This window comes from Epargyreus clarus, unplaced genomic scaffold, assembly GCF_041222505.1.
Source record: "Epargyreus clarus isolate Ecla_fem2 unplaced genomic scaffold, WU_Ecla_fem_2.2 ptg000010l, whole genome shotgun sequence".
Classification (NCBI taxonomy): domain Eukaryota; kingdom Metazoa; phylum Arthropoda; class Insecta; order Lepidoptera; family Hesperiidae; genus Epargyreus; species Epargyreus clarus.
In genome coordinates, this window is record NW_027332218.1 from 12639302 (window position 1) to 12661298 (window position 21997).

The 21997-nt window shown below is 34.8% G+C and overlaps 1 protein-coding gene across 4 annotated transcripts in view; it reads left to right on the plus strand.

Annotated features, from left to right (window-relative positions):
- Nucleotides 1–21997, plus strand: part of smash (smallish) — a 179204-nt gene that overhangs the window by 84024 nt on the left and 73183 nt on the right. The gene's annotated exons all lie outside the window — the stretch shown is intronic.

Below are 21997 nucleotides of genomic sequence, written 5' to 3' on the forward strand. Positions count from 1 at the left end.
GTGCACCCAGTGCATTCCTGTCTTCAGTACTATTATTTAATTTGCCGTGACATTACAATCTCATGTTTACGACAAATATAATAATACATCAATTTCTTGTATCTTGTACCTGCGTTGTTTACTGAAGGTAATTAAGTACATTTGACACAACTACCATTTATAATTGTAAAGTCATTTTACACTACAATACTGATAAAATCAACTTTACAGCAACAATAGGGCGTGAAAAAGGTTTTATTAAGTTAAATTCAATTACCCAACGCGTTATATCAAATACATTGTTAATTCGGCCTTTCACTCCAAAACAAGTCTTTGTGTGAGTTAAATGTTGCTACACGTTATTTATTTACAAAATAGTTAAAAAATATAATGCGATACTAAGTTTTTGTAGCAGTTCCTATGATTCTAATTTTCGATTTACTACGGCTGTAGGCTTAAGTGTCTTATCCACTAACCTTTATTTGTTACTAGCTGACCCGGCAAACTTTGTACCGCCTCAAAATCTATTTATCAAAAATATTTGATATAAAATAGAGCCTATGTTACTCGTGGATAATGTAGCTTTCGAATGGTGAAAGATTTTTTTAAATCGGTCCAAAGTAACAAAATAGGATGCAGACCATTTAAATGGTTATTTAAACTAAACGGCCATGAACACATGTAAGCCGAAATAGGATTGCAGTGGTTGACGTTGTTGACAGGTGTGTTGTTGCCCTTGAGGACTAAGTTAAATGCCCCATGTGTGTGCCCTAGCGTTACCATGCCTCCGCAGTCGCATCACTAATACTCCACCGCCTTTGTAACTTACATTATAAACCGCGCCAAACTGTTAGTCCGCTCTGAAGTTGTTGCGAGCAGATGTAGCCATACAATTTGTTGTGGCGACGCGATTCATCTCTATATTCAGAGCGGACTAGCAGTTTTACGCGGGCTATACCTAATTACCTAATACTAAACAGACCACTAAGTAACCACAAAATACGTGACCTTTCCTTACTCTGTTTAATGTAGGATATTTATTCTACGACTACAGTGCGTACAGTGCTTTATATTCGTTTAAATATCGTTATAACGTTAAAGCAACTAGTGGTGCGTAAAGGGAAACTGTTACTATTATGCTTTCACTTTTGTTACTCTTCAATAGTTCTTCTCATTTTTGTACGCGAATGTAAACTGAATACTACTAATACTAGTATAATACTGATTCTACTAATGAATTGTTTAAGCGCTCTAGTTCCATATTCTCCCCACTCCTTTAACGCTTTTTCAGTCTTAGCCCTGAATAAGGTTTTTGTTTTTTTTTTTTGCCTAGAAATAGCACAAATGAGTACACAAATACCTTCACCTAAAACATATACCTTAGTTAATTATTTTGATTTATGAGCACCTGGCCGAACCGAAGACACTATGTGTCAGATCAGTGCGGTAACCACTAATGCACGTATAGTAATTTGTCGTAGGTATGAAATCTTTAAGTATATTCACATCATATATATGGTTTATGAGGGCCGTATGAGGGCCATATTGATGGTTTATGAGGGCCGTATTTGATATTTAATTTCAATTAAAAATCAACAATAAATTGCAAAATATAATCAATACATACAGTTGCTTTTCATGAAAATACATCAATCTTAAGAATATTGGATATTAAATCTAATAATCATTAAATCAATTATAGCCAGTAATTTTAAAACACGTAAATAAATCATTAAATATAATTGAACGCTTATTACAGCAAAACTTCATTTCCATTAAATTTATACGTTACATCTATAAATAACATTGGCTGTATAAGATATTTACCTTGGCCTTTATGCCACTCGATTCCATTTCAAATTTCGAACGTGTAAACGGTTCGTTCTACATTTAAACTCCCATGTGTCGAGGATGTACCAATCAATCACGATTTGCATATCCTTTCCAGATTCTCACGCGTTCTGCGACCTTTAATATGTTTTATTCTCACATCAATAATATTATCCATAATACTTTTACATTGTCAACAATATTATTGATGACTGTAGCAGTGATAGCCTAAATTTTTCAAAGACTTACACTGAGCATGAGGTTCGAATCCCAGGCACCTGAGATTTTTCTAAATTAAATGCCTATTACATCTAATTGTAAGTCGCTTTAACGATAAATGTTAATTTCATAGGAGACAAATAAATTAAATTTAGAAATTAAATATAGAGCAGTAAAGCGGACATTGCCAAGATTTTTAAGTTTAAGATCGCATCAATCCATACTCGGGCACCGTGATGGCCCAAAAACTTCCCCAATATATGTTACCCGCATGGCGGAGCGGTCATCATACCGGTCTGACGCGCAGAGGGTCCCGGGTTCGATCCCCGGCCAGACCGATATCTAAATGATGAATTTAGATATCTGTTTCTGGGTCTGGGTGTTTGTGTATTTGTCTATGTGTGTGTACATAGCACCCACGACACAGGGAATCCTAGTGTGGGGCTGTGAGTGTAGAAAGCGTTTATTTATTTATTTTACGTTAAATGGTGTTGTAATCAGCAGTAACATTGATTACAATGATAACGTTATAAAATATGAATATGTATACGGAAAATATATTACGATTATATATTTAACTTTGTATTTCTGTAAGAGTAATTTTGTACACTTTTATCACAAAATTCCGGAATCGGTAAGTTCAAAAGAATCGCGAGATATAAATAATAATAATTAAGTTATTTACCTTTACAATTAAAATTAAAACAACATACACGAATCGTTTCAATATCATATTAGTACTAAGGTCGACAGGTTTAATACAAGTATATTCAACGTTAACTACAATGATCTATATTGAACCCTATCTGATAAGCAGTACAGGTGTAACGAAGGCGGAGTCATTGGTGGTAGTTTTTTTGCCTTTCGCTACAAAATTGTCGCGCCAAGGGCAACGGATATCGTATGAAGCGTATCGAGTGTGTCCTGACAACTATTCGATGTAAGTCGTAACTTATGTGATAAGTATGTACTTAATATTTATAACAGTAGGTACAGTAATTACAATATCGGTACAACGGTTACTACATAATAACAAGTAGGTAATATAGCCCTATATGGTTGCAACTCTTTTTAAGTTGCATTGCTAAGAACGGGCCTCAGAAATGTTGATGTTGATTTGAAATGTGAGACGTTGCCACTAACGGTCACCCATCTGAACTTCTTGTTGCACCTGACGCTACTTAACTTTGTAAATCGGTTCAGATCTCAAAAACCGTGGAACTATCCGTGCTTTTTTATATGAAGCAACACGTAATTTGGGTTTCAGATAAGAATTTATTCATATTTTTAAAAATACAGAGCCATATACACCGATATATAATATTTAGAACATATGGTCCAGGAATCGAATGCAGAATTCTTCGACAGTGTCAATGTCTTACGCCCACGTGATAAGGTCGTCGAAACTGAAATAAAATCGAAAGTCAAAGTCTCCATTATATATATTTAAACGTATTTATACAGGAATGACAGTGTAGATCACTGAATTCAATCAGCAACCGTACTATTAAGGATTTATTCAATAGTTTAGTTCTTAAATATTTTTATTATATCGATGAAGTGCGTGGCGGAATGGTCATAGTCTTACACGCAGAGCGTTCCAGGTTCGATTCTCGGCCTGCCAGACATTTTAATGATGTTTTTAGATTTCTGTTCTTTTGTTTGGGGACAAAAACTCTTAGTTCGTCCGTGTCCAATGAATCTATAACACAGGGCATAATGTGAGGCTATGAGTGTAGGAAGTGTCTTATATTTATATATTTGTACTAGCTGACCCGGCAAACGTTGTATTGTCATATAAACAAAAAAATGTTAAGGGTGAACAACCCTTATCACTTAGGAGTATGAAAAATAGATAGTAGCCGATTCTCAGATCTACTGAATATGCATATAAAATTTTGTGAAATTCGGTAAAGCCGTTTCGGAGGAGTACGGTAACAAACATTGTGACACGAGAATTGTATATATAAGATAGACCCGACGCCATACTACCTGCATATTGACAAATCATATCACAACATAACACCTCGAAATATCCGGTTTTTCTTGTTCACGATATCGCCGACCAGTTACCATAATTACCATAGTTCAGTAAACTCCGAGGCGGATATCCGGCGGCACGAATCCATACAAATGTGGAATCGTATCTCCTTTCGTATGTATCCGAGGAAATCCTCAAATTGAACTAGACTACTATCCTACGACTAATATAAGTTTCATATGAAACTACCGTCTTAGACCTTAGTAGTAGCATTTGATCTGTAGGCTTCAGATAGAATCCCTGATATATACGTAGGTAATTACAGATTGTCCCTGTAGTTCCGAGACCAGAATAGGGCTACGGTATCCCCTGCCTGTCGTAAGAGGCGACTAAAAGGGGCTCTCGGGGTTACGGGCGGTAAGAGTGGGAGCTCGAACCGCCCGGCTAGCGACCCCGGGAAGGACGACGGTGTGTGTAGTCGCATTCCGTCGTATACACCAGACGGTGTGGTGACACAAACTCACCTGGGCGAAGCCCGACGGGGCAGTGCGCTGAGAGGACTCCGGTCGCGTTCCTTTGGAGATCCCGGAGTCCTCTACGCAGCGCCGAGGACGGCCACCGGGGGGGTTTTAGTGCGGTAAAAGTCCCACATAACCCCGTGTCGCTCCCACGGCACGGCATGGCAAGGTACCCGGACCTTTTGAAGGTTTCCCCCTCGAGAAGAAAAAAAAAGGTAATTACAGATGTTTATAGGCGGCAATAACAACTTACCAGCAGATAAACTGCTTGTTCGTTTGCTTCTTTGATCTTATAAAAAATCTACAAAGTTAAGCAGCGTCTTAGCGGCAGCATTTAATTTTACCATGACGGGTGACCTTTAAGGCCGGTCAGTTCCGATTGCTATTGTATGTACAGTCAAGGTTTAAAAACAAGACATTTCTAATTATTCGCCAGGAGTGTGGACAACGATAAGAAATTAAATCCAGGTAAACCAAAGCATCTTCCCACGAGTCCATTGCAGTCACTACCTACGTACTACATGCTTCATACAAAAACTACATTCTGTTATCAAAAAAATTCGACGAAATTACGCAAAATTAAACGAAAGGAAACATAAACAGTGTCCAAAGTCGTAAAGACGGAACCATGCTACATAACGGACGGTTGTAAAGGAAATATTAAATAAAACTATCTCGGGCAGTGGGAACGTACGGTAGTATTAAACCAAAAAACTGTTTTCAAGATTTAATATACATTTTTATTTTAGATCGACAAGTCAAATATTACCTATGTAGATCGTGTAGTTAAAACTGTTTTCAAGATTTAATGTACATTTTTGTTTTAGATCGATAAGTTAAATATGTAGATCGTGTAGTTAAAACTGTTTTCAAGATTTAATATACATTTTTATTTTAGATCGATAAGTCAAATACGTAGATAGTTTAGTTAAAACTGTTTTCAAGATTTAATATACATTTTTATTTTAGATCGATAAGTCAAATATTATGTAGATCGTGTAGTAGAACGTCAGTCAAATGATGTTATAATCTAAGTTTACGATTATTTATCATTGACTTCAGATATCAAAATCTGCGCACACATATAGGGAGTCTATTTGTTTAATTCACTCATGTGCGTAAGTACATACGTGTTAAATAAATAAATAACGACAAAGATTTAATGCCACTAACATTAACTACTGTGATGAAGTTCCTATTTCCCCGTGACGATCCCATAAGTATGGGTTCAGAGATTCCATAATAATCCCGTACAAACAAACCAAAAAAGAATAAAATGTTTCTATATTTTGGTAACCTGATTTATTAGTATAATAATGAGAAAATAGATCTTTCGAAATGACATCAATCCACTGAATTTTATTTATTTATAGAAATGCCACGTTGATATAAATACTAAACGTCGTTCAACTAAACCGTTGAAGTTATTCCCCGCTATAAATTGCGTTGATATTAAATTAATATAATTACGCATTAACGTCCAGCGTGATTAAGGAACTGGAGAAATATTTGCACTGCATAAATTCTAGCAGAACTAGTCAGGCTGATTTCTCAATCGCTAATGCTTGATGCAGGAAATTGAATACTTTGCGCTAATAAATTATATTCCATACGTACTAAAGGTCACTGTCGGTTTATTTTGAATGGATTAATGTTATCAGGTTTTTGCTAATGTTTTTATATGCCACGGTGGTAGCAATTATATGCAGAAGGTATTTGGTTTATATTTATGATGTCATTAATAGTTAATAGGATTAAGTGTTACTTTGGAAAAATCCTTGTTAAAAGTTCAAATGTATTCTCATTCTAATGATGGTGTGCTTTCTTAATAGGGAAAATTTAGAAGTTACTTACAATTGTTAGGCATATCAGCACATCACTAATAGAGAAATGGTTCGATGTCGCAGCCCTAGCTGTCATGTAAAAATATACGCGCGCAATCGAGTATGGCAAAAGTATTTGTATGTGTTTAATAAAATTTACTTATAAATTATAAAGTAGTTTAATACAGTTTTTACAAAAATATACCGTCTTCGTAGATATTGCGAAGTTACTTTTGTGTCTTTTTTCTTAACATTATTTTATGTTTATTAAGATTATGTCAACAGCGAAGAATTTTCCTCGAATAGATTTATACTATACCTTTTTATAATAAAATTCTTATGAAACACAAACATATCTACATTCGAATTGTAAGATTGATACTGTCCGGTACTGTAAATTTTTACAACACTCACAATACCCCAAATATAATTGAATAATTAATGCAAATAATAAAAATATATGACTTTTTTTATTTAAGAATATATTTACGACTTTACATTACTGACATTTTGCAAGGCAACCCATAAATGGAAAAGACAGTGCCTACAGTGATCTTGTACAATTGGTACATACATGTTATTAATTTCCTTGTAAACATGTCAATGAAACTCACGGAAGGTATTCAAAAGGTTGTGTCTGGAATGTAAATAAACGCGGTTCGACAGCGACTCTTAGCATTTGAGGAGCATACGAACAGATCGGTCGGCGAAGGTCGCTGGCGGACGAGGCAAATGTCAGCCACGCAGGTGCAGAAATACAATAAGGCTGGCGATACACTGGGGCGTAGAAATATCAACAAAACTAACAACTAATGTTGACCATGTTATTAACCCGTTACTGTCTAACTGGTGAAGGCCATAGTCCATCATGTCATAGGCTATGTGCTGATTCGTACAGTTCGGTTAGCTTTGACGTTTTCAAATAATTCTGAGGGATTTGAATTTCCTCAAAATGTTAAAGTTAGTGTCGATTAGTTTCTAATATTCGTAACTTCAGAAAACAATAGGTACGTATATGGGACCAAGTCTCGAACCACCAGATGTTTAGTTTCAAACTACTATCACTGTTATATACAGAAGACCATCCTTTGCAACATGCAGCCGACCTTACGGTATTTCTTATTTGTCAAGGAGTTTGCATGCTCGACTTTATACCCCCAGTGTGTAGCAGCCCCAACACGCGCATTCCGCAGAGATTGCGGAATGGGATTGGCGATCGGTTCTCGTGATGTACCGCTCTCGCCGGCCGCTGCATGTGGTTTACCTTACATGTTACATTTACATAGTTCACGTACAATGTATTGACAGTTGTTTATTTGTGAAGGAGCGTCCAGCGTATAGCCCTGTTTATCAAAATACGTAGCTGTGAGTTGGACATCAAAACGCAGCCTGTATGTATACTACTCGATATGTTTCAGTATGTTTTTGCTCCTATCATAATTCTGTTATTCAATTACACGTATAGTAGGATAGTTTTCTAATTATTTATTAATGAATTAAGTCGTTTAATCAAAAGTCAAGTAACATCTGTTATCATTTCTCTAAACGATATTAACCGGTCGATTACCTAAGTTATAGAAATTTAATTATATTATTAACAGAGCGTTCCTTATACCGGAACACGTATTTCCTGACAGTGTCAATCGGAAGGGTTAATACACTACAATTATTTATATAAAAAGGAAACGTTCTTACGTTTTAAAAGGGTGTATTAATTGTTTTAATTTAATTGATATTTTTACTTGGAGTTCATAATTAGCCAATAATTTGTAAAGCTTCAAGGCTGTCCCAACCACCTTTCACTACGAGGACCAATAACTTAATCCACACGACATATTATCGTATGTTAAAAATAATATGTAGATTTTAATGCACGGAAGAAAATCGAAAGGTCACTTGTACTGCTTCAAAATAATTTACTTTAAGCGCTTACTTCCAGTCTCATTTTGAATTTGTTTTATCTGTAAGGTCCAGGAAGACTGCATCCTAAGGATGAATTTATAGTTAAATCGCGTATGAAGTCTCGAAAAAAGTTTACGTGTAGGTAGTAGGTATCCTATTAGTATTTTTAAAAGACACGATATAATGTTACGTACATTACATATTCATTGTATTTTTGTAGGTACATACGACTATCGATATCTTAATAGTTTAAATTATGTAGTCAAAATAATATTTTTAATTACTTATGACACATGACATTATGATAACATATTTATTATTTGTTTTCGTTTCGGTATAAATAATATAAATCTTGATTGATATAATTTTTGTTCCGTATCTATTCGTATAACTGTCCGGCATTTCGATATCAATAAAATCCCTCAATCCATCACGCCAATAAAAATATCAGGAAGAGAGAGTCGATATCTCGATGTGCCGGAGAAAACAATGGGCAGCCGAGCTGGTTATACTGGTTCTGCTAACTGGAGTAAGTGCGTTTAAAAATACCGTGGCACGTGGCCACAGTTGCAGCGGGTGCGTTTATAATGATGCCGAGTAGTGAGATAAAATTGCAGTTTTATTAACGGACTCTAAATCAATCAATGTGGTATTGTACTTATTGATTATGTTGTGTAAGTTACTGTATTTTCTTTATTTTTTTTAAGAATAAAGCCTTACAGGTAACATACCTACCTATTTGATTTTAAACTAAAATTATAGCGGAATTGATACATTTTACTATGTAATGGTTTAAAAAAATACCTATCTATCTCCTACTATCCTTTACAATTTTGTTATGTTAAGTGATTTAAGTGTTCAACGGTATCCTTGAACGTTTATAAACAACTCCAAATAGAACAATCGTTTTGCGTGAACCTTATCACATTTGCACTACAGCCTTTGAGGTCTAAGTTGGAGCGCGTGAGGTAGCATGACAGTCGAACCACGAAAAGCTTGACCATCACTCATTGTCTGTCTATTTCTTTTTATACACGCATCCTTAACATATCAGTCACGTAGTACATATTGAGTGACATCAAAGAATAAAACAAAGCGTATATTCAACTAACAAAGATCTAATGACGTTTTGTTAGTATATCATCTTAGAACTAGCTTGAACTAGATATATAAATTGAATGACGTCATATTTCAGTACAATAGTATCTACAGTTTGTATAGATTTCATTGTTTAACTAAAAACCTACAGTTACTGAGAATAAGTCATTGTAACGATTGCTATAAATGACTTTGCTTTGAAACTAATTATAGAGCAGTAATGCTGTTGTTAATAAAATTTTCAATTACCTACTAACAATTTGTCATCGGAATAGTTCCTACTAGTAGTTTAAAACAGAAGTAGAAAACGTGCATGCTGTTCTCCTTTTTTTTATAATACTGGAGTAGCAGACGAGCATGCAGTCCACCTGATAGTAAGTGGCTACTGTTGCACACATTATGTGATTGCAGAGGATCTTCAGATGGGGTTGTAATCTTACCTAATGTCGATCGCAGATTCTTTACTCTCCCTAAAGATTCAGTTAGGTCGCCTCCTATAACTATGTCTTACTTACTTACTAATAACTATGTCTTACACTTTAAATCTGAACACAGCAGCGCTTCATACTGTTATTATTCCCTAGAAGTACATGTTGTGTTGGAACAGTGAACGATTCTTCTACCAGCATTAAACAGACATAGAAACATAATAATTAATTTTAATTTTACATCATTTACTTTAATTTGGTTTTATGTTTGTCAATTTGCCTTGTGTAGTTCAAGTCACCCACAAAAGCGATACGATCGCGACAGACCGGCAACGGAAATGTAACGCGCATTGTTCGATAGAAATCTTAGGACCTTGACCACTGCCTGACTTTCCTTTGTTGGTTTTATTGGAATTGTTCTCGCTTTTGAATGGTGTTTAAATGACCGATTGGTGGTTGTAATGACGTATAGCGCTAAATGTTTAGGGAAATAAAAGGGAGGAATGATGAGAAGCTGCTTGTTCTGCAGTAAGATACGCGATGGTGCGCTACAAGTCGTAATGGTAGATGTTAAAAATAATCCAGAAACCTCTCTTTAGGGAATGGCTCAATGACTGCTTGATGGATATAGTACAAACTACAAACAACCTATTTCCCCTCCCATCCATTAGTTACATTCTCTCTGTGACTAAATTAAAAATTGTTATTAGGCGATCCGATTATTTTAGTTTGCCCTATTACCTTTTGAAAATATTATAATTGTCTCCATATTCCATACTAAATTTATTATGTCAATTATAGTTTTCTTGATCTACAATCAGACCGAAAAAACAGTAATATTAAGTCGCTCTTTATTCCGCTTCCGCTACCGCTGATACTCGCGACGTTCCCCGTGGCCTTCCTTTCAATCAAACTTTATATGCATTGGTGACACGACCTATCCACTACGGCTAATTGCACCCTATTGTCAGCGCTATAAATGTCACTTTCTTTCCAACTCCACCCAAAACTAGTTCGATCGAGGTCAAGTGCGACAATCGCATTGTACTTCCTGATCGCTTATATCGGTATCTGACGGGTTGTCGATCGTCTTGGAATAAACAGAAAATAGATGACGCCGTCAATAACATTTACATTTACGAAAAAGTCGAACCGCGTGACAATTGTCGCTAGCCTGTATCTATTGTTATCGTTATCAATAACAGATTTATCCTATTTTTCCCTACCAAACATCGAAATTTTAGTAGTCCTAGTTGGCATCCATGATCCAATTTGGAACATTTTTAGACAAAACATTAGATGGATTGAATATTAAAACCGGGCACAAGTACTCGTAACAAGCTTATAGTTAGATGATATTATTATGTTATCGAAGCATATACTAATAATATTTACTAAGTTTAATTAAAAGGAAAAAAGACTGCCGATTCAGAGCTCAAAAGTAGCGAAATTTATCCATAAAGTGTATCTATTTACTTTTTATTTTCTAACTAAGTAGTATAGTGTGCCGTTAAAGAGTCCGAAGGATTTATAGTGATTAAAATGTCTGTAGATAAATACTAAGAATTAACTAGAAAGCGATTGTCATTGACTCGGCTTATTGACTTATTGTTGATTATCAATACTATTATACTATCAGTTAAACTGGTCTAAGTTTTAGATTGTTAAAACTAAATGTAAATAATATTTAGCAACTGTTTTCATTTTTATTTACTGACCTCGTCGATAATAAGACCATTTAGAAACCTTTCTAAAGATTTGGTTTTATACAGTTTATATATACAACCAATTTAAAAATATTTTCTAAACAATACAATATAGCATTATACTTGGACTTCTAGTTTTGTCGTGTTACAAACGTACAGAGAGACAAGTACATAAATCAAATGGCAGACAAAAAGACAGATCTTCTTTTTCATTACCTATAATTTATTTTGCTTAAACAGGTTCTACAAGTTAAAATTAAAAATATTGCTAACGTGTTAAAATTTAATCATAGGGCATTTATAACGAATGTATTCGTGTCATATTCTCGTTGGAAACAAAAAGATTGACGCATCTTATATCCGTATTAGATATTTATTGAGTTATACGTCGTTTCAGACGATCAGCGTTTTTTCAATCGCTGCAAATATAAAAGGCGTATTACATGTTAAAATGAGGCATAGATATATACTTTTAATGTAAGCTACTTCACATAGAGTGTGAGAGAATCGATTGTACCTACCACATATGTTTTCTACACTAGGACTGTTATCTAATTAAATAACAAAATAAATAACGTGTCCCCTTTGAATAATTTTCAGAAACTTACATCAATTCTAATACGAACCTGTAAATTGAGTGTTAAAAAACCTTAACTTGTTATTTTTTTTTTAATTTATGCTGTTTTTGTTATATTTGCTTTCTTACTGGCATAGACCTCATATAAGTTTAAATTGTGCACAAGATCAATTATATTACGCATCATGTCACATTTTCATTTATATTAGCGCTTGACTGTACCCTTAGTATGAGTTTTACGTTTTTACAAAAATGACTGTTTTTGTATTTGTTTACGTATTTCCTATAAATTTAGTCCGCTAGGGGCGCTGATTGGAAGAGGAATTGTAAAAGCTCATACTAAGGGTACTGCACTAGTATTCGTAAAAACGCAGCGTTCCAAACGCAGTCGATGTGACAACGCGCGGAACCGGCCACAACGCATTTGCGTCCGCGTGACGCAACGCGCTTTCCTTCCGAGATGGCCACTGAAAAAAGAAAATCACCGTAATGTACCGCTTATTGCATTTTAATGACGCGATTGTGACTGACTGTACACTGTTGTAACGTTGTAAAAACTAATCGACCCACTTCAGTTTGCTCTAAACGTTCAATGGTTTTGGTGTTTTTTGGCCGCTAATTGTACGTGATGGATATTGGTTAATGATTGGTTTTCTCCTGCTACATTTGTGAACACCGTAGAAAAGTAAATAATGCCTATCGTCGAATAGGCGCCGGAGGCTCGTGACAGCAAACTTCCGAAATCGATACTTTTTGTTGTATTACCGAGTAAAAGTATTCTTAAAAAATCATCTACAATAACGCGATAGTTCGGCTCTACCTCTACCATCGTTTTATTTATATAGAAAATTATTGTGTTTTTAAGCTGTATATTAGATCAAAACCACGCATATCTGTTTAACTACGTATGTTGTCAGTGATGAGATCAGTAAAGGAAAACATCATAAGGAAACCTAAACGCCACAGTTGTTCAAGAAAATAGTTTTTAAAGGTGTGGGAAGACTACCAATTCGCACGTGGCCAATAGCCTAGTACAAAATATAAGAAATAAAAGAAAATATTACCTTACCAAATTATTAGGTCCAATACGAGTAATCTTAGATATTATAACAGATTAAAAAAAATTAAAGATGCATTTGTGTTTAAGTTTTCGATTAAATCTGTTATCTAATTATTCATAAACAAGTTAATGATGTAATTCTTATATAAACAGTTAATTGGCAGTTAATCGATTGTTTTTGCATATTGATAGTAATAATATAATTTCTCCCTGTGGTGTCGTCCTCATTTTTACTTTTGGTAATTAAATTAGCATATTATAACATCGTAATAAAAATATTATATTAATGAATAATTTATTCGTAAAATAATACGGATAAATAGGCAATGTTGCTTAAACCTATTAGTAAGTAGTTTTTGTAAGTAAATATTTAAAAGCTGAACTAGCGAATATGTGTTGCATACAATTTAAATAAAATGCAAAATAATGTTTTTATATTGTTCAGTATAAGTAGTTATGTGTTCATTATAGCAGTTTCTTCAAAGTTACATATTAATACATTATATTGAAAGCTAAACGTTTATTTTTTTTTCATTTTTTACGGCTCAAGTTTGCACAGAATGATATATTTTTACCCGACTGCCAAGGAAGGGTTATGTTTTTCGCGCGTATCTTGTATGTTTGTCTTTCTTTATTTGATCCGATCTAACAAACGGCTGGATGAATTTCAACAGTTAAGGTGTCATTATATTTGTCTCAATGACCCGAGTGTCCTTAGATAGGTGTTAGTAAAAAAAAGTCAAAATGGCGGATTTTTGGCGCGAAATAGTAACACATTTAAAAAAAAAAGTTAACCGAACCTATCGAGCAGGGTATCAAATGAAAGGAAATTAAACGGAGATTATAAAAACATATTTGTTTATATATAAAACAGCAAGGTGACTGACTGACTGACTAACTAAATGACTTTTTCATTTTTCAGAAATCAACGTAAAGCCTAAACCAAGCACCGTACAGTTCTGAAATTTTACACATAGATTCTCTATATAGCGTAAATAAGTACTAAGAAAGGTTTTTTGGAAAATCTACCCTAAAGAGGGTAAAATAGGGGAAAACAGTTTTTTTAAATCCTTTAATTTTGAAGCAACTACTATAAAATTTTATATTTGGCTGTCTGGATAGTAACAAGGACGCACTTATTTATCCCCATCCGAATCAACCCCGTAAAGGGTAAAATAAGGGTTAAAAGTTCATTTGAACAATCGTCAATTTTGAAGCAAACACTATGAAATTTTGTATCAGGCTTGTTGGATAAAAATAATGAAATTCTACCCCTAACGAAATAAAATAATGACCAAAAGTTTGATTTACTGAAGTTATATATTTTATAGACCGTAAATGGTGGATTTTTTCGCGAAATAGTAACACGTTTTAAAAAAAGTTAACCAAACCTATCGAGTAGAGTGTCAAAATAAAGGAATTTAAGAGGAGTTTACACATATATTATATAATATATCTTATATATAAAATTCTCGTTTTAGTTACCGTACTCATCCGAAACGGCTTCACCGATTTTCACCAAATTTTATATACATATTCAGTAGATCTGAGAATCGGCCACTATCTATTTTTTTTACCCCTAAGTGATAAGGGTTGTTCACCCTTAACATTTTTTTTTATTTATATGGCAACACAACGTTTGCCGGGTCAGCTAGTATATATACAATCGTATATACACATCGAGATGACTGTCTGACTAAATGAGTGAGTTGCTGTGCCAGAGATCAACGCAAAGGGAAACCGCTGAACTTAAGCGTGCTGGAATTTTACACATAGGTTCTTTATATAGCGTAAATAAGCACTAAGAGGATAAAATAGGATAATATTGTTTGAACATCTTTTGTTTTTGAAGAAGACACCTACTATAAATCTTAGTATTTGGCTTTCTGGATAAAAATAATTAAATGCCTATTTCACTGCTTTTGGAAATTCTACTTCAGCCTATTTGGTGCAGTCAGGTTTTTGATTTTTTAAATTAATTACTTGTGTACAATATCTTCAGTTTTCAAGTTCCCGAATGCTAAGTGTAACAAGATCACTAAAATCGAGCCTACATGTAGTGAAGTGCAAAACCCACGGGCCAAGGGGCCACTCTTATTACAAAAGAGAAAGTCCAGTTGTCACGACACAGAACTAAGTCAGGCATTAAATATAGGCGTTTATGTCACTACTTGACCCAAATACTGGTGTTATGTAAACATCAAATTAATTTATGTAAACAGTAATAAAACGTTATCTGTGTGGAGGTCATGATTGCTACTCAGATAAGCAGAAAATTAATTCTTTTCTGAGATTACATATACAGAACATAATTAAGGCACATTTTGCCAGCTTTAATCAACGTGTTTGCTTATTTAGGTTTAAACGCTTAGTCTGTTTTAAAAGTTTCCTTATATCTATAAAAATAATTTTGTGCGGTTCATGCGTAAGTATGTGTGATAAGGGAGACGTAGAAGCGTAATAGGATCGCTAACCACTCATTAACTTCCTTAAAGCAATGTTAGTAAAGGATTCTGTAATAATAAAATGCCAGACTCGGTATCACGGAAGGTAAATTAAATTTTAACTGAGTAAGGGATCAACAGATACTATGTGTTTACAACGTCAATAAACATAGCTTACTGATATGCAGTTATATGTGTACAGGGACATTTACTAGCACTAAATGTATATCTTTAGTGTACAAGTTAATAATCGTAATATGTAACTCATAAAAATGTTAGGTTAGAGAGCGTGCTCTCTCTGCTACTAAAGCCTGGAGCTATCTCCAGCATATCCTCCATACGTTTTATTTAAGATTTTATAGATGTTGAAGAATCTAATTTTGTACTCGTATTCTATTCTAAATGATTCAACCATAAACTCCATCTGAAGTTTCTGGTGGACGTGTGTAACAAATTTTATATAAAACAGGTGTTCTATCAGCAGACATAAATGCGTGCCTTTCTTAAGGACTAAGCTGGTCACCTTATATATTAACCACCAAGTATAGATGTAGGTGTGACGGTGCTACGGCTCCGGTAAAACCTACTCGTTCCACTGCCTACATCATCATCATCGTTATTTTTGATCAATCTGTCTCTTCTACTTATTGGATATTAACCACGCTTCTACCATCTTCGATCATTCTCTAAGGTTTCTCTGTCAATAACTGCCTCTTTTAATATTAATTAAAACTGCATGCATCGGAGACAAACCACGATCCTACCATCTTCGATCAATCTCCAAGGTTTCGCTGTCAATAACTACTTCTAGCGTTATTTAAGAGTTTGCATGCATAACGCGCATAGCGGCACGCGCTTAACAATGTAAGTGGAACGGCCCGTTCGTTACTACTGACAGACATGCGGACTTTTTATGTGACGAAATGGACTTTGAATAGTATTGTGATGGTAGATTTTTTATTCCCAGTTTCTTCTAAACCGTTAGTGGTATTATAAGTTCACATTGTTACGAATATTGCAATGGCTTTTCGCAACCACTTTTTATGGCAGCTGAGCGAGTTGTTGAATTTTCTAAGTTTAATATTTATTCAATTTATAATATTGCTTGTTGTGCATCGCGAAATCGTATTTTGGTAAGTAGGTTTCGATGAGAATTTTGCCCAAGTTACGAGTTGAAGGATGCTAAATGTTTACTGACGGACTTATATTATGAAATCAACTCCATGCAGAACGAGAATTCTACCTGAAGCCGATCTGGGATACGATGCTTCTATTAAGGTCTAGATGATCAACGCAAATGCAAGTCAGCCGGCATCAGCCTTCCACTCAAACGCAAGAATTTCACGCTAGAAATAATTACGGGGTTGGTAGCTCCCCGTTCAAACTGTAGATTCTACCACCTTTACATCATCATTTCAAACGCCTTCCCACATACCTCTTATTGACTTAACATACCTCCACGTCGAAGGCACGCACTAAACAATGTAAACGGCGCATTCAACTCCACGCGCTCTAAATAGTAAATGTACCGCGTACGGCTTCCACTGGGTCAGCTCTTGGTGTTTATACGGATTTTTTGTTTCATAACAGTGGTAAATGAACATGCAGTCCACCTGATGGTAAATTGCATCGTTACTCCTGAGGACTAAGTTGAAACGCCTCGGATAAGTATGTCTCCGTCATCACACCCATCAAAGCGAAACACAGCAGCGCTTAACATTGCTTTTATTAGATCGAAATAGGTTTTTTTTATAATATAGGAGTAGCAGACAAGCGTGCAGTCCACCTGATGGTAAGTGGCTACTGCCACCCATGGACATCTGTAATCAACCCCAGATAGGATTAGATATTCCTACCTGAGGTTGTCCCCTGCTGCGTTGCTATCCCTGAGGACTAAGTTGGAACGCCTCGGATAAGTATGTCTCCGTTATCACACCCATCAAAGAGGAACACAGCAGCGCTTAACATTTGTTTTATTAGATCGAAATAGATGTCGCGGTGGTGCCTTCGGAATCGAACCACAAAGAATTTTACCACCCATAAACTGTTTTGCCTTCATTTTGAAATTGCCTTGGATTTTGAAAAGTATTAAAGTTATTTTAAGATAAATGTAAATGTATGATCGAACGTGGTAGAACCCTTTGTGGTTCGACTCCGGGGGTACCACCGCCACACAGCAGTGTTAGGCACTGGTGTGTTCCGTTTTGAAGAGTGTGATAAGACGCACTTTTCCGAGGCGTTCCAGCTTAGTCCTCAGGGGTAGCGGCGCATCTGTAGCCAACCTCAGGTAGGAATACCTAATTCTATCTGGGGTTGATCACAGATGTCCATGGGCGGCAGTAGCCCCTTACCATCAGGTGGACTGCGTGCTCGTCTGCTACTCCTATATTATAAAAAAATAATGATTATGGATTTGTTTGTGTGAGTTAATTCATGACATCATTAACACTTGCTTTACTATTAACGGTACATGTAGTCAACATAGGCATAAAATTTAACTACCCACTTTATACTTACTGGATTAAGTGGTTTCCATATTACCTATCTTACGCAAGCTTAGATAACGTCTAATAAACTTTAGTAACATTATAAGTACTAAACATACTTATTAGTTACGCCTAATAACTATAAAACAAAAACAAAATATGTTTTAATTATGCTTTTCCTCCCCTTTTGTATTTAATCTACGAGTATATCAGCACAATATCTTCACAAAGTGCGCAACATGCTATGTAAACACTTCATGAGTATTTATAGTATTATTGTTTATTGTTATTATTGTTTAAAACGGCGAAGGAAACAACGTGAGGAAGCCTGCATACCTGAGAAATCTTTAAAAAAAGTTTTCAAAGGTATGTGAAGTCTACCAATTCGCACTTGCACAGCAGTGGACTATGGCCTAATCGTTCTCATTCTAAGAGGAGACTCATGCCCATCAGTGGGACAGTAATGGGTTGATGATGATGATGTTTATTTATTAAGAGTATTTATTGGATGTAGAGTTGATTACAGATGTCTGTAGGCGGCTGTGACCAATTACATTAGGTTCTCGTTTTCAGCATAAATCATTCAAAAAATAAAAAAATCTAAGCATTAGTCTTCTTCTTTATGCATCTAAGTTATTGTGCAACCATACCGTACATACACATAATCACCAGATGAAAATAGAGAATAGATTTCGAAACTCCATTGTAATGAGACCAGTATCAATCAATTACAAATCAATCGTGAGATAATTACATCAATTAAATACATATCAGACGTGGTCACGAACTTAGGAACATATTTGGTGAGACTCATTAACACAGTATTGTTCGGTTTAGCAGAACGTGCCTGGCGTACGAAATACGTGTTGATTTGGTGTAAGAAGTGCTATTTGTGACCTACTTACGTGGATTAAGGTTGAGGTATGTATTGATCATGGAATCATTGCCATAAAATGCAAATTGTCTTAGCTCACACATAAAATTTTCAGTATTAGAAGAATACATTAGAAGACGTAATTATGCCTACGAATATCAGTGGCTTCCTTGCACAATTAACAGTTTGCAGTTCTACTGTCACATAAGTTTCAACTTAACTATGCATATTGCACAATTAATGTTTTGGAGTCTTGTTACTTTACTCATCAATAGGTATTTGGCAAAGGGAGATCTCCCGCCGGGCTAGGTGATCATGCCCGGGGAGCGGCCGTGCTCCAACAGTCTCAGTTCGGAGCTTGTATATTTGCAAGATTCTTAGAAAACTTCGATAGCGTGATTCAGCAGCGCCATCTCTTGACGAGTAGCGGGAAATCGCTACAGGTATTTACATAAAGGATTTAACGATGCAAAAGGAATAAGTGTATGTAGAAGATCTTTATAGAGGTATCTGAAACCTACTAATCCAAGTTAAGCGTAGACTTAAGACTAAAACAAAACCGATTCCATTCTAACAATAAATTTGTACCAAGTAGTGGAAAAGTAAGTTCGTGATGAGACAATCAATAGCAGTAACTAAATAAAACTCGACGACAATTGTAGATGTTGAGCGTAGTCTAAAGGTAATCATATTAAAACTTAGATTAGGTCTTTGACACAGCATCACAGTTATATAAATCCCCGACGATTGCACGTCACGTATAGTGCTCTAATTTGTCAGTACAGCTTCTTTGTGCTTCTAATTAGCTCAATTTGTCACGCTTACTTGTACAGTCAGCTTCAAAAGTGTATGAACACAGATTAAGGTTTCAAAAATACCTATACACCCAAGCGCTGGGCTGGTATGGCTGAACACCCCTACCATCTTAATTAGATGAACATCGTAAAGTGTCAAAATAAGATGACCACTAACGCATCAAAAGTACCTGAACACCGTATAGTACAGGCAGCTACTTTTGACACTGAAGTGTTCATCTACTTTTGAAACATTACGACTTTCATCTAATTATGGCGCTAGTTGTGTTCAGCTATTTATGAACTCTTGGGTATATAGATATTTTTGGAACCTTAATATGTTCATCTACTTGTGGAGCTGGCTGTACCTACTTACACGTCAACGTTACACAAGTGTTTTGACGCATCCTTAGATGGACAGTGAATGGAGACTGAATATATTTTTAAAATGTGTGGTTTAGTCATTGAGTTTTAATTAGCGCTATGTGTACTTGGTTAATGAATTAACAAGTTTTTAGATACGTGCTTGCTTGATTGTTCCTTTTTGTTAAAGTTTTAAAAGATAACTATAGATTTTTTTCATTATACCTAATACTTAGACGGTTTTATTTCGATTTCCTAAAAATGTCTCCTTGAAAATACTATGTAAGAGACACTCGTAAATAATGATTTCATTAAGTTTATCTTATTTATTACAAGATTCATCTTATTATGATTGCCTAAGGAAGTAATAAAATAATGCGCGCTTGTACTCTAAACCCTATCAATGGTGCATAAACTTAGACAACATAGTGGAAAGGTGTATTAATAAACTTTTGTCAAGTTATTATCATCTTATCGGCAATATTTCACCAGACCCATTTTACCCGTTCACCCGATCCCAAAAGAGTTTTTGAAACTATTTTAAGATAGCAAATCGTTTTACGAAACAAATACATGTTAATAATTAGAATAAATTGATGAATGTCATTGCTATTCCAATTACAAAGTTCCTGTTAAAACAATCAGCATTCCAGTTACGTAATTAAGATTAGAATCAACCTTCAACAGTTTTCACTTATTGTTCTAGCCACTAGAGACGTGAAAACACTAGAAGCAATTAACATTCAACGTAGCTCTATATAATTGATACTGAATACTTCCGCATACTTGTAACATTATAATGCCCTCAGCAATATTTATACGTGCACTAAATGTCGCATACTTTAGCTTGTTCCTTCTCTTTTTGTCGTGTCCCGTATAAATTAATAAATTGGACCAGTTTACAATTTGTATAATTTAGCTATATTCATTGTATATAGCTTTTAGTTACCTAAACCCGTATAGGTAATTATTGTGGCTACGAAAAATATATTAGTCTAAATTATATAAGTCGACGAATACTTTTGACTATTGACATAAATGTAATATTATTTAATATTTACAAATATTTGCAAACGTGACTAACAAATAAGAAAGATTTTGGAGTATTCCTAATTAAGACAAAAAAATCAAGATATAAATTAAATAGTTATAATAATTATCGCATGTCACGAAAAGATTTTCAACAAAATGTGATAAAAACACGACAAGAAAACATCTCGCGTTAGTATAATAATAGTATGACAAGACAAGTGGAATGCAGGCTAATTTAATTTAAAATCTAAATCAATTATCTCTTTATCTTAGTAATAGAGCCTTTAATCTCGATGTAAACCGTTAGCCGTGTAAGTACCAATTAATTAACGACGCAGTATCATTATCATAGAGCTGGAGTGTCGCAAATGTCACTCACGTTGTGACTAGCGTGAGGTTGCTATCTCTAAGAAATTTCCCGAAGCAGATAAATCATCGACATCATTGACACTGAGTAGAGTAAACAACTACTTCGTGTATTAGTCGTTAAACTATGTGTACGTAGGTAATATAATTTTGTACTGCCTTATGTCCTTAATAATAAATCCATTTTTTCTACCAAAGATCGAATAGCAATGTGTAGTAGGCTGTAAACCTAAAAATAATGGATGTATGTCCTAGGAGTAAAGACGTTTTAGGATTAAATGCGTACAAAATAACAAAAAATTAAGTACGAAAAAAGTCAAACCCTCAAAACCAAAAAGAGTTTCTTAATGCATTTTCTCAGTTGAGATCCGATTCTGTAGTAGGAGAATAAGGAAATGATAACTGACATATCTACATAATTGTGGTCATATAAAAATAAATACATTTCATTAAAAGCGTTCTATGATTAACAGAAATAAGGGTAACCTTTCACGCGATTCGGATGCAACTTTAAGAT